Source organism: Molothrus ater, chromosome 2 (genome assembly GCF_012460135.2).
Source record: "Molothrus ater isolate BHLD 08-10-18 breed brown headed cowbird chromosome 2, BPBGC_Mater_1.1, whole genome shotgun sequence".
Classification (NCBI taxonomy): domain Eukaryota; kingdom Metazoa; phylum Chordata; class Aves; order Passeriformes; family Icteridae; genus Molothrus; species Molothrus ater.
This window is the reverse complement of record NC_050479.2, coordinates 29543453-29557934: the sequence shown is the minus strand read 5'-3', so window position 1 is coordinate 29557934 and position 14482 is coordinate 29543453. Positions and strand designations below refer to the sequence as shown.

The following is a 14482-nucleotide window of genomic DNA, read 5'->3' as shown; positions in this document are numbered from 1 at the left end:
AGGTGATAAAAGTGTCTGTCTCAGTGGTTATCAGCTTGTTCACGTGCATAATTACTTCTTACAATGCACTACCCCCCTATGGCCTCACAAAAACAGTAAGGATGTTTCACTTTATTCATATATTTTAGAAGATTGATTTTGTGTGTGTGTGTGTCAAATCAAATACAGAATACTGATACAGCACTGAGTTTTCCTTTCCTGAAAGCAAGAAAGAAATAAAGAAGAAAATGGTAACTAATAGACAAAAGGGACAAAAATAAGAGGGAGCAAGAATAACAAAGAAAAGAAAAAAAAATTTTTAGAGATTGGATGCTGGGAGAAAGTACTGAGCCATGTATAATAACTCCAAAATATACAAGAAAATATCAAGAAAGTCCAGGCTGCAGGAATCCGTTAAAAAGTAAAAGAATAAATTTAATTTATCACATTAAACAAATGGAAAAAAAAACAATGGCAGAAGTAATATAGATGTTTTGCAATATAGTGGGTAAATGAAGACATTTTCAAGCAGCAAGGCTTGCAAGTCATCGTCTTGAAATGCTTAGATCAGGTGGCACTCTCTGTTAGAAAAGTAAGCTCTGTAATGATATTGATTGCTTCCAAGGCCATATTAGAGATGAAGACAAGTCCCAGGAGAGAGGTTGTTGTCACCTTGACCTTGGGTCAGAGCTGGACCACTGACCCCTGACACCCAGGACTTCTGCACTGCATCGTGATATCTTTCATGCCTACAGACAAAGTCAGCAGGGGACATGTGTCGATGTGGCCCTTGCCAAATCAGAATTGACTGGCCTGTAGGAAGCTGGAGAGCAGCGGGAAATGTGGGTTAAAGTATGTCAATAATGTTTCACAAGAACAATTTCTCCCAAGAATTGTAGCTGTTGGAATGTTTTGACATTTATTCGGTAGAGAAATGTAGCATGTTTTGTGAAGCACTTCAAGAGAGCTGCTGCTAACTGCTGTGGTGTATTGATCTTCCTGTTAAATTGCATGGGCACACTTGGGAGATCATTGAGATTCAGGCAACAGGACAGAAAGGATCGGCTGCACCCGATGGTCACTAATGGTAATTGGTTTCGATCCTTGCACTTGAAGAAGCCGTGATTTACTTGGTTCACAGATGAATTGTAGACACTAAATATTTTGAAAAGAAAATATACTGTGATTTCTTTTTCTCATGTCATTTACAAATTATTGCCTCCACTTCGAATGTTTCACATAAGGTATAGAAATCCACATGACTCAATATAAGGACATGCTAAGCAAAATTTCAAGGAATTCCCTCTTACCTGTAAAGTTCATATTGGTGCAAAGCAAATGAACTTCCTGGTCATGATATAAATGAGATAATTAAATAATTATAAAAAAAATTAGCACGATCTTAAAAATCCATCAACACTCTTAAGCCTTCCTATAATCACAATAAATCATTTTTACACTATACACTGTCTCCCCTCTATCCCATTCGGTGATGTATCATCACAGTCTTAGCACAATGAATGTTAAAAAGAAGAATATTGAAGGCAACTACAAAAGTAGAACAATGTAGGCAGGTATGGCTAGCAATGTAATATTGAAGTAAATTATACTGGAATGAAGAATCTGATATGAAAATTGGATACTAATGTTAATATCAGAGTAAATTATTGCTACGATACAGGAGCTGATATAAAAATCGGAGTATACTTCCAAAAATGAATAAGATGATAATGCTGCCAAAATTCATGCCACACATAATTTTCAAAGCAGATTTTAAAGGGCTTCTGTAGCTTTCTGCTTTATACAAGATACTTTGCTAAGTATATGTACATAATTACATGAAAGCAAAAATATTCAGTAATGATGGCTGCTTTAATACAAAGAAATTCATATATACTAAGATTCCGGGAAGGAACCAGTTCTGTAATTCTTTTAATCTGTTTTAAGTACACGTGTCCTTTATGATACATACTACATTCCTACGGGTTTTTAAAGGACAAAAGGGTTTTCAGTTTTTGTTCTGTGGTTTTTTTCCCTTCAATGGAGGGGTCAGCAGTTTCTCCAAACAGCTGAGTTTCATGCATAAACTTGCATAAAATATCCATAAAATCTATATAGCACTTTGACAAACAGAAAATAGCACAATATACAGTAACAACATATATTGTTTCTTTGTTAACTAAGATCAAAATTATGCTTATCTGGAGTCTTTTGGTTAAAATGACTGTAAATAGATTGCAAATTCAATTACAGCCAAATCATGCATCACAGAATTTATATTATCCAGAAGTAAAATAGATAAAATATAGAAAAATGAATGTCTGGATGCTACTGAAAGTTCAGTATAACAGCAATACGGCATTTTCAATTGCTGCACAAGTCTCAAATTTCTGAAATATTTACAAACCTTAGATAATGACAACCTCAGGAGAAAATCAAGAAAACAGACGGTATACAGGAGATAGCCTGAGGCAACCAGTGATGAGGTCAGATCTATACAGTATGTGCGCTTTACATGAAAAACGCTCTACTAAAATGTCTTTGCGTGCTGCGTAGAGCTTTGGGATGTAGCAGGTATTCACTAGGGGAAGGTAAGGATTATTTACTAGGATCAGTAACACGGAATTCAATATTAAAACCGACAAAGGTTATCATCTATTACACATTAAATTCACCACAGTTGTTTGACAACTCTCATAGCAACAGATTCCACCCTTAACAATTCAAAGCAATCTTTCAGATTAAAGTTCATGTGATCACTTTAAAGAACTATTCATTGTTAATCAAGCAATATTGCTTCAGGCATTGTGTTTGTCTTTCACTTCAGGCTATTTGGTTGATTGCAGAAAATGCTGAATTTTTCTGTGTGTGTGTGCAGAGCTTTGTGTCTGCTAGGTGGAAGTGACAGGTGAGGCAGAGGGGAGGGGAGATACGAGAACTGATTGAATAGACTGCAAAAGCGGTAAATAAACTCCCAGTGGCTGAGTGTTTTGGTGGGCAGGATGAGAAGTGTATTCTGCCTTAATAATTGTACAATTTAATTTGGTAGGACATTAACCAGTGATCGTATCTTTAAAATATAAAATATCCATTTAAAACACCTAATTTTATATACACATTTATATATGTTTCTAACATGGCCCAGATTATCTTGATCATGCAGTACTTCACACATTTTCTAGACAGAGCTGTTACCCACAGAAAGGTACTTCTCAGAGGGATTAAGAAAATTCAACCCCAACATTTAATGGCATATAAACCCTCTTTTTTTTCCCCATTTGGGTATATCTTACTCTTGATTTAACTATATTCCAAAGGTTTAACAGATGCAATATCCACAACAATAACATTGCAGGGAGGAAAGACTAAAGATGCTGGGACTGCTACCTGCTCAGACATTGCTGTTGAAGGCCCTGGAATGCTTACTCCAGTGACCTAACATCTACAGCAGTGTTCAGCATCCTTAAAATATTTGTCCTTTTGAGGAAAGCGGTCATTCTGCAATGCTGCCCTAACATCTAACCAGGTGCTGAGTCCAAGCTCAAATGAGAGACTGCTTGCTTTCAGTTGTCAATACAAGTGCCAGAATGGATCCTCTGTTGATGTCCATGAAGAGTCCTGCTTGCAGGTCACAGCACAACCCTTAAATAGGAGTGAAAGATAAATGAGTTGTAGTGCAGGCTTGTAAACACTGGAAGTGGATATCCCATCAAGATCTCTTCAAGAAACAAGGTGGAAACCATACAGGAGTGTCTGAAGTAATTTATATTTCTTGATTTAAGGAATTCTGCATTCAAAACCCCTCTTTAACGATAATAGTTTTTTCATCAGAAAATGTCAATTTGTTTGAAATTAAGCTGTGTTTTGGAAAAAAGTGGTTTGGAATAACTTTCTGATTCAAAAGTCTTATAGACGAAGAGTTTTTAAGTGGTCAAATATCCCAATTTGACATTTTAAATAAAAATTTCCAAGGTTGGCTGCAGGTCAAAATAATCCTCCATTATGTGCTGACTAAGAATTGCTTATAAAGAACTAAACCCTAAAATTACATTATATGTGGAATTATACATGGTATTTTACTCAATCATATTTTTTCCTGCAGTCCATCAGTTTGCATAAGTTCCTTAATCCTGAGAGAAACCAGACATTGGAAACTTGTATTGTTGGAGTAATATCTGTTCTACTCAGCTATCTGTACCATGCTAGTTTCCAGTAGAAAAGATTTCATTAGAAAAGCCCTCATATTTTATATTTTGGAAGATTACTCATAAAATCAACTTTTTCTTCTGTCCTTCTCAACATTTTTAGGTAGTTTCTCAGATCTGAGAAAGCATGATCTTATTTCAGAATTAAGTCCAACATCAAAAATTAACACCAAACAAAACTTTTCAAATCTTTGCAATCTGCTTAAAGTATGCAAAACATATCTGTCTCATAACCTTCCAGAGTGTTTACTCCTAGTTAAAGATATTCCTACAGTGAGAATTCTTAAAGTACAAGAAAATTAAATAATAACAATTCATTGTTGCTAAAGCATAATGATGCGCACTTATTTTACTCTTTCCTTCCTTTAGACCAGATAAAATAAACAAGGAAGCTGCTGACCTTGCCCTCCAGAAGTGTTTTCTAATTGTCAAAATAATTTTAGAAGAATTGAGGTTATTTTTTTTTTCTTTTTTAAATAAGATGGTGTTTTATTTTAATGATGCTTTGAAATTCCTTTTTAGCCAAAAAGAAATCCTGTTAACTGTGGAAGAAAATTCAAATCCTGATGATAATATTCTTGACAAGTCTGTGCTTCTCTGGAGTAAATGAGATTTTACTGTGTTTTCTTTCATTTTCTCTTTTCATACTTCAGAAGAATGAAAAATAGTTTCTAATGAATCACTGATCCTCCTCTTTTCTTCCTTGTTATATTATTACCCTTACTAAGAAACATTCCCATAAATATATATCTTCTTTTTCATATCTTCATAAGAAAGAAAAAAGCATTTTACAAAGATTTCTATGGTCATCTTTTCAGTCTGAATTACTGCCTCTTTTCACAACATGCAGATTAATTCTTGACATTTGGATTTTATTCTTTAAGCTCCTTTAAAGTGCACATATTTATTTCATATGTGTGTATGTGCTCTAGCACAAACTATATCTGAAATAAATAAATACACATCAGTAAAGCTAAAAGTAGAAAGATGCTTTATATCAAAGAGCTCAGCATGGAGTGCCAACAGTGCAGTAAATATTACAGAAGGATAGCAACAAAGGAGAAGCTCATGGCTCTAGTTAACAAAAACATGCAGTTGTACACGTGCAAGTGTGTAAGGCAAATATCATAAATACCTTTCACGTTCTTTTGGGAAATGCTGGTCATTTAATAGCTCAACCGGGCACAACGCTCACACCCTCAGGAGCCCCAAGTGAAAGCTTGCAAATAAGTGAGCAGTATTCAGTCTGCTAGAGGAGTGAGGCTTTTCTGGTCAAGGTTTTTTGGATTTAGCTGAAGAAAATGTTGCCAGTCAACTAATGAGATGTATCTGTAATTAGAGAGCTCAGAATCACAAACTGAGGCTGTTTAAAGCTTGGAGGAACAAAAATAAAGACAGAGCAGGTAACTCTATGTGCAAGGAATTTCTACATTTGTAATTTTTTTTCTTTGATGAGAGTGCAGAGGAAGTCTCAGTAAGAGTTCATTAGAAAAACTGCCCTTACAGGTTGTGTCACCATGGATAATTTGCGTATAATACTACAGAAAGGAAGGAGTCATAAAAAAAATAAGGGTAAGAAGGATCTTTTAATACTTCCAACCTACCTGCAAGCACTGGGAGTATTCACTATGGATAAGATACTGTAGTTTTACAGGCAATGGTGAAGGATACGTTCTTTTGTGACCATGGTCAGGCTTGTGATAACATCAAAGACACCATTCTCATCATGTTGTCACACAGAGTTCCTAAAGATGTGCATTGCAACTCCTAAGAGGAGTGTGCAGGGTGTGTGAGCTCCTGCTCATTCTCTAGCTGAGAGAGATAACGTGACTACAGGATGCAGTATATTGTATCCTGTGAAAAAAACCTGATACTATTTTCTCTAGGCTCCTAGGCTCAAAATATCCACTTGAGGCGATAGACTGCCCTGCATACTCTGTGGACAGGTAGATTGCTCACAACCAAACATGGAATGAAAGTGTAACTTCCCAACAGAACGACTTACAAAGATTATTCTAAATTGGCATGTCCTAAACACTCCCTTTCAAGGGAAAAGAGATTTGCAGAGCAAAGTACAAGGGGAAACCCATATAACCTCTTTTTCCTGACTTTTTCTGTGCCTCTCATCTTTATCACTGCTATGCAGAGAATTTTATGATTTTGGCTTTTTTTTAATTGTAAGCTTCCTGCTAAGACTAAGGTATATGAAGATGGCAGGTGAACTCCAACAAGGTCTTCAAAATTCATATATTTGATATTGTTAACGCTATTCCTAGATGCTTTCAGTACTACTTATTTCATAAGTTGTATTCTCTTTATTTATTATGGGCAATTCTTGCTTCAATTTTATCTTCTGTTGGATATTTTGTTCCTATTTTTAACAGTATATATATGCCTAGAGGAAAAAAGAGCACAAGGGGTTTTGGCAGATTTCTTGAAATGAATAGTAACCCTTCATAATACGTTGCTACCTTTCGTGAAGAATTTAGCCTAAAGTTGATACAATTTACTTTCTTAGACTCTGAAAAGGAACACTCTAACAATACTGTTTAATTAATAATGGGGTTATGGATAAGGAATGCATATTTAGCTTCATTTTAAGGATCTTAATATTTGAAAGTCTTTAGAATAATTTTCTTGCTAGATTGTCAAAATGTGGCCTTTAATCTACGACTATTCCCTAAAATGGTACCACTAACATGGAAAGAAAAATCCAGCTGAAAAAACATTAATATTTATGAGCAATCTATTGGGCAAACACTACAGGAAATTGGTATCACTGAATGTATTTGTACCATGCATGTGACCCAAACTTTTTTCCACCCACAGTTAGTCAAAGAACAGAAAAAAAATCTGAATTCAATTTCTATTGTATCTATATCTTGGTCAGTCTTAAGACAACATAGAAGGAAGTTCCACTAATAGAAAATTCATGTGATTTCTGGAAGCAACAGAGTTTGTATGAATTTCTGAAGCAATACTGATTTTAGTGGAAGCAGACCCCTGCAGGAAGTGCTTGAAAATTTTGCCCTCATGTTCTTGGATAGGAACGGGTATATAAATTCCCTCTGCTTGCACTAATATCTCCAAAGAAAATGCAATTTATCTATTGCTTTGACTTGTATTAACTCATGATATTGGTGAAAAGATGACAGAGTGCTAATAATATTGTATTTTTATAGATAAACACATAGAAGAAAAATGGATGATAAAAGAGAATTCAGTTCAAAGGAAAAGACATGCTGACTTTGATGTTTCCCACAGGTGCAGATCCATTTACCACGATGGGCCTTTCTGAAGGGTTTTTTCTTATTTATGCTTCCAACATTAGGATATCTTTTTAGTTGAAACCAAGATTAGCATACTGAATCTTGACATTGTTTTAATATCTATTTAGCAAGAACAGGATTCTCTGATCAATTGGTATAGCTAGTGATCCTTTTATCCATGTCTACCTGGGACAAGTTCAGCAATTTTAAGGGGTATAACTTACCCACAATTTGTTCATGTGCAGATCAGAGAAGTTGAAGTTCATTTATACACATACATAAAAAATGTTTATATATGAATATACACATATGTGTCAGTATACATATACTTGTTCACATATCAGTGGATCAGAGGGGGGGGGGGAAGCTCAGAAAACAGTAAGAAAGAGGTGGGAAAAGTGCACATTTAAACCTCCATCATCCCTTAGAAACATGCATAACTCCATCTCTTTTATCAAAGAATCCTTAGGCCTTCATGTACATGCATTACACCAAGTAAACCCCATATCTCACAGACTATCAGGACAAATGTACTTTTGGGCATTCCCTGATTGCTCACACAGTTTAAAACAGCCTCTGGGCTGCAGGTAGCCTGTCCCATTTGGGACAATAAGGAAAAACCTTTAGTTTGTGAGTGTGCTGGAGGGTACATACACATGGAGTCTGGACAGATCACAGCTGTGAAGTTCCTGTCCCCAAAGGCATATGCCTCACTAGGCAGTGAGATCCATGTTCTACCACTCATGTTCTCCATTCCTTATTTACAGGAACCCTTGCCACAGACTGGAGGAACTTTTCAACAAGGAGGCTGGGAGCTATCTGTGCAGGGAGGGAAGAGACAGTACTCCAGGAGACAGGTACAAGGGGGCCCATGCATGACAGTGAGCTGAAACATGACCCTGTGGACGAAAGAAGGACACCACAAGTACAAAAAAAAGACTGTTTTCCTCACGTCCTTGAGGATAATGGTACAAAAGCTGGTGTGGTTGCAGAGCTGAAGGTTTTCTCTCAGTACAAAGCACCAACTCTTCATGGACTTCCATAATTCTCTTGGGGTTGGGGAGATGTGCACTTTGCCAGGGAATTGTGCCCAATGTATGGGAAGCTGTCTGACACCCAAGCCTCTTTTTGTACTAGAGCTCCTATTTGCACCATCAGTCGCTCAGAAAGTGTGGGATAAGGACTCTTCTGGTGCAGAAAGGTTTACCTTTCTTGGATATATAAACCCATGGATTTCAATCAAGTTGCTGAGAAATATCCTATGTACATATGCAAGAGTGAAGTGAGCACTTTCAGGACTGAACCTTTTCTCATATTTTTTGACATTTTCACCCCATTTTTATCTTTTGTCTTGTGCAGTCATGCCTCAGTCCCTATTGCTGCAGAAGGGACTTAGAGCTGTCTTAGAGTCACACAGAACCAGTCCTCTGTGTTCTGCTTGATTAACTGGTGAGGGAAGTTCTCCCACCTAAAGGTTTCTGAACATTTCTGCTTTTCCATATACCCCTCCAGCCTCACAAGTGTCAGTAATCACAGCATGCTTATCCACAGCTTGCAAATCTTTCACATAGATGCAGCGCGGTGGGCGTAGGTGATGTTTTTAGGGAACAAATGAAATGCACATGTTGAAATGTGTTTGTGAGGAGTGATGCAAGGGTTTGAGGATCAGAGGATTTGTGAGGTGATGCATGAAGTGCAGTGAAGTCATAGGCTGCTGCTCAGGTACCTACAATGCCTAATTGTTTTTATTGAAGCTTTAATGAAAACTCAAAAAATTGAATTTTTACTTTAATTTTTGAAAACAGTTTTATATTTTAAAAAAATAAATCTCCTTAGAAAATTATTTTAACTCAATAACTTTTATCTTTAGCCCTTGGAGAATGAACTTTGAGTTGGTTCTGCCACCCTCTCTAAGCTTGGCTCTTTACACCTTACATGGCTGTAAGATAGTGGTTAGTTAATATACAGTGAAATGTCAGACAATGCATGTGCATATCCCTAAGCACAGACAGAACTGTAAAAAGGGAACAAGAATAATGAACAATAAATGAAAGCCCAGAGCACTAAATTCTGCACTTTTACTTACAATAATTAATGTATTACCTCAAAGATAGATTAACTGTTCCATTAGACCCCACATATACTTGGGTGCCATTATCATCAGTGTAAAACAAAAAGGCTGGCCTGAAAGACTATTTTTTTTGTCTTAACAAATAAGCAGAAAAGCATATCCATATCACAGTGTTGCACATGGAAGCAAACATAAGTGTGTGCCTGTTACCTTTCTTTTTGTTTTATATTTATTTTATCTGCTCATTCTTCTTTCATACACTTTTTGAAGAAGAGGTTGGTTTTGCCCTCCATTCAACCCAGCTTTTAGAGGAGATTTCAGAAGTAAATAGAAATTTAGTGTATTAAAAACAATGTCTAGTTACAGGAAAGATAAAATGTAAGTACTCCTTGCCAAAACTGTTGTGAAGAATTAAGTGTGTAAATGCATACGTATGATTTCTTAATATGGCAAAACCTAGGCATTGATACTGGAGTGTCAACCACTGTAGTAAATGGGAAAAAAAAAAAAGGAGGAGAGCCCCAAAAAGCCTCTAATAACCTCTCAAATATAACAATAGCCACAATAATAAGGAAGAAATTCCATTTCTTTTTCTTTTCCCCACAGCAGAGATAGCTAGCAGTATCTCAGGCTGAGAAAAGGACCATCTTCCTCTTGGACATATAATCCAGCATCCCCTGCCAAGAACAAGGTAAATATCTAGCTTTACATTACTGATGTCACTATATCCCAATATAACTAAAATATTGACAGTGTATTAGTTATTTAATTAATACAGAACCACATTTTTTTGCTACTTATGGTGCCAGTCCAAATGAAATTCACAAAATCAATGTGACTTTTGGAACAGCAAGCCTAGTAAAAGTACGGGTCAGGTTTAGCACATCTTGGAACAGGGAATATCAGAAAGTGAATAAACTACTGCATGAAGTGAATCCCATTAGAGTGGATAATGCTTGGGAAACTTTGTGGAAGCACTGAATTTAGAGCTTACTAATTTATTGAGACTAGGAGCCAAAGGACACACAAACTTAGATTTGTGACATACTTAGATATGAAGAAACCCTCCATCAGAACACAAACATGAACTAAATTATAAACACCTTTCTTTAAATTTCTGATTTCTTTTCTCTTTTGTATCTGTAAGTCACTAAACTGTACCCTGAACCCTCCTAACAGATTGGCATTTGCAGACTGGCACTGCTTCCCTTTCCCTGATTTCTCTGATCACAGAGACAGCCTCCCAGTGACTCCATCAGCCAGTGAGTAGAGAGATTTTGGTAGCAAGCTTGGATCTGAATGCCTTTCTCAAGAGAGTCCTACAGGATTGGCAGAAGGAAATGTTGCACAACGACAATTCATTAGAACGGACCATTTACTGGCATTGTTGACAAAAGCACCAGAAAATTGTAGCAAATATGATGAGTGTATTTTTGTTCCTCAAAAGGAGAGCACAAAGGATGTCATCTTATATATCAAGAATTCTATTATCATTATAGTGCAAGGATTCCATATCACCAGAGTTTCATACCTCATCAATGTTTCTTGTAGGCAGCTCCTCTAAGCACTAACAGTTCCTGGTCCTTGCAGTAGTCATCTAATGCCTGTTCCCACCAATCCACTCTTTTATACCACTTGTTCTTATTGGCTACAGGTGTGTCCTGTTAAGATCAGGCCTGCTCATAATCTTTTGTAATTGGTCCAGCTGCAACTTGTTGGAGGATAAGATTACATTCTATACCACCTTCATTTACCCATACTGTATCCCCCTACAAAAGGACTACTCATAGTTATGACTTTCTGCAATCTCAAGCATGATAGTTCATAAAATATGAATATCCTTAATATGAGAGATGGTGAGAAATGAGATCAATCTTTGAATTTTTGAAATTCACATAAAAAGAAATTTATACTTCCAGAACCGATATAATAAGTGTTGCATGGGCAATTTGATTCATGGAATATCCGTTATTGTAAGGTAGTCCAAGTTAGTGAATCAGTTAGTTATCAGCAGAGACTGAATAAAAAGTGACAAGATTAGTTGACATCACAAGACATGGTCTGCAAATTGTAGAGAATGACGTTCTTAAATATTTGTGTCATTGACTTCTGTCAGTCATCTCCTTTCCTGCCACATTTATTATAGAATCATAGTCTCATAAAACAAATATTCTATCCCATTCCAGCAGTTATAGCCTCTTAATAAAGAATGTATACAACATTCTACAATAAAACTGCAATAAAAAATCCTGGCTCCAAACTTTACTCAATATAATCATAGCCACTTTTTGTTTATAATTTGCTGCTGTGTGTTCCTGAAATACTTGGCTTTGGGTGGTGATAGTTAGGTGAGTGCATGGTATATAGTTAAAGGCCTTGGAATACCGATGGTACTGAGTTACCCAGGAAGAAAATAGAAAGAGATAATAGTGTTAGGTTTGCCACCTAATATAGCACAGGCATATTTATTACATTAATTAACTTTGCAGAGTTTAATAGCATTTTATTTTGAAAGTTACACTTTTTTTCTACCTTCCCAGCTATAACAGTATTTATGTTTGCAGATTAGAAAACAAGAACAGTTTGTCTGGATTTGATTCAAGTCTTTATAATCCTGTTATACACATTTTTCTCCCCTGCGTTCATAAAAAGCTGCAAGTTGATAAACATCACTTACTTGGCACAGATCAGCCATTTTCCAGGCCATATACCTGAGAAAAGTACAATCCACAAGCCAAGTGCAGCAGGTATTTTAGTTCATAAAATGGAATATGTGTCTCCAACCTCCTCTAATCAAAACGCAACAACATCCCTTGCTATGTGCATTGGGTTTAATACCATATGGTAGCTGATTGAAAAGGAGGTAAACTTCTGGAATTTCATCAGCACAGCCCCTGGTCAGCTCCATGGGATAAAACAAGGGAGCTCTGCTCTGGTACTCCCAGCCCTTCATCTCCTCTGTATCCTCAAACTTTGAATGTTTGTGCTGGGAGCACAGAAGGCATGTAAAGAATATCTATAAGATGTTGGTGGCTTATTTTTTTTCATGGAGCAAGCTGCCCAGCCATGTCTTTTTTTCTTCTTTTGATGCTTGTTGACAAAAACTAATACACAAAGCAGACAGGGGTATCTTTATTCTGGCACTCTCAGCACAAGCATGATGAAAGGATGTTTAAGAGGCATCTAAGACAGTTATTTTAAACAACAGAACTACAAGTGGACATTTCTGTGCCTGTCATGTTACCTAGGGCTTTAAACTAGCTTGAAATACCAATTTCCATGTACTGGAGAGAAACTGAGAGTGTACGTCATTCCAGCTTTCAGAAAAATTAGGGTTTTAAAATTAAAATACGTTGCAAATGCTATAAGCTCTCTTTTCACTTCTTCCACAAATTATTCATTCATACATACAATGAATTGGATAGAAACTACTTGTGTATGATGTTCTAGTGGGAATGTGCTGTCCAGTAGGATTTATCAGCTGATGGCATAGTATGTAATGTCATATTTTAGATAATGTTCTACTGGTTAAAATTTCTGATGCTGAATGCTTACATTTCTTACTGTGTCCTTCTCTGCTGTTCACTTGAAGGACTAGTGTGGCAAAGATTTACTGGATACCTAGATTATGCGCTCAGTAGAAGGTGCTTTTCTACCCCCTGCTCCAAGCCTCCAAACTAATTTGTGAGTATGAATCACTCCTGATCTACTGTTTCTCAGATTTCTGGACAGTGTAAAATATCAGTCTCAGAGCATCTGCATCTCTAAACTCTAAATACCGAACTTTTCTTAATTAGCTTTGATTACCTCACTGCTTAAGTTGATACTGAAAGAGGGAATATAAAAGCTAGGGAACTGTTCATAACATAAATCAACATACTTTCTTTACTGAACACCTTCTGTTAAAGCTCACATTCTGTACTTAGAGTTTTAAGTATTTCTAGTCTTCCTTTCAGGACAAATTTAGGCAAATAGAGTGACATATAAACTTCTAAAATCATTAATCTACACTTTAACCAGTTGAAGTTTCACTTCTTTTCTGTTTGTCTTCTTTTTAGTTTCAGTTCTCAAGGTCATATTCATCAGTTTCCAAAGGCTTGGGGTTTTTTTTGCAGCAAGTTAGATGAAGAGCTAAATGATTATTTTGTAGTAAGAAGATGAAAGTTAGATGAACCTTGACATATCACTCAGGGTATAATTCAGCAGTGAATTCATATCATCAGGATTTATCTACTTTAGAAACTAAACAGTTAACCTAATCATCTCTTTTTATTACTAATTTAGAAAAGCTTTTTTTCCTAAGTACACTCTCACTTTTCTGAATTCACTGCATGTGACCTGCATCTTTTGTCCACTGCACCATTACCAGCAGCTAATCCCTCTTATTTATTGATAATTGGACAAAACTGAACAACATGCCAACTCCTGAAAACTGAACACCACTAAGACCTCTATTCAGGTTTTCCCCCAAAACCACATTGGTTTCCAAGTTAACTTCCTTTGTGGATATCAATGGGAAAAGAGTTTGCAATTCTCTCATGGGTTAGGAATTCCACTAATTCTAACCTGCACATTGCATAACTGTGTGAGATGTACGAATACGATGTACTGGGGCTCAGAAATGAACACAGGAATGGGAAAGGAAAAACTCATTTAATGTTTTGTTAATCATTTTAGCTTGCCATGTTTCCTTGAAAACAAATCTTCATTGTTAGAGTCATATTGGTCAATGGGTAAGTGGTGATTACGCAATCAGTATTTGTGAAATGTGGCTTCTTAAAGTTTTAATCACATTTTTCATCATTATTGCTTTTGTCAAACACAACCTGCATTACTAACACTTTGTCAAACAATCACTACCATATATTCAAGATAATGTTGAGCTTCTTACAACCATGTTTCACTGGCAAGCATGTTTCTCTACAGGTTTAGGTAAGAAAATTGCTTGGTGCACAGCA

General features: G+C 36.3%; 1 long non-coding RNA gene across 1 annotated transcript; it reads right to left on the bottom strand.

The window, feature by feature from the left end:
• Window positions 1–393: 393 nt before the first annotated feature.
• On the bottom strand, window positions 394–5456 carry LOC118693490 (uncharacterized). Its single transcript, XR_004981262.1, has 2 exons — window positions 5320–5456; window positions 394–3621 (listed from the first exon to the last, which is right to left on the bottom strand). It is a non-coding gene; the product is annotated as an uncharacterized LOC118693490 (long non-coding RNA).
• Window positions 5457–14482: the final 9026 nt, after the last annotated feature.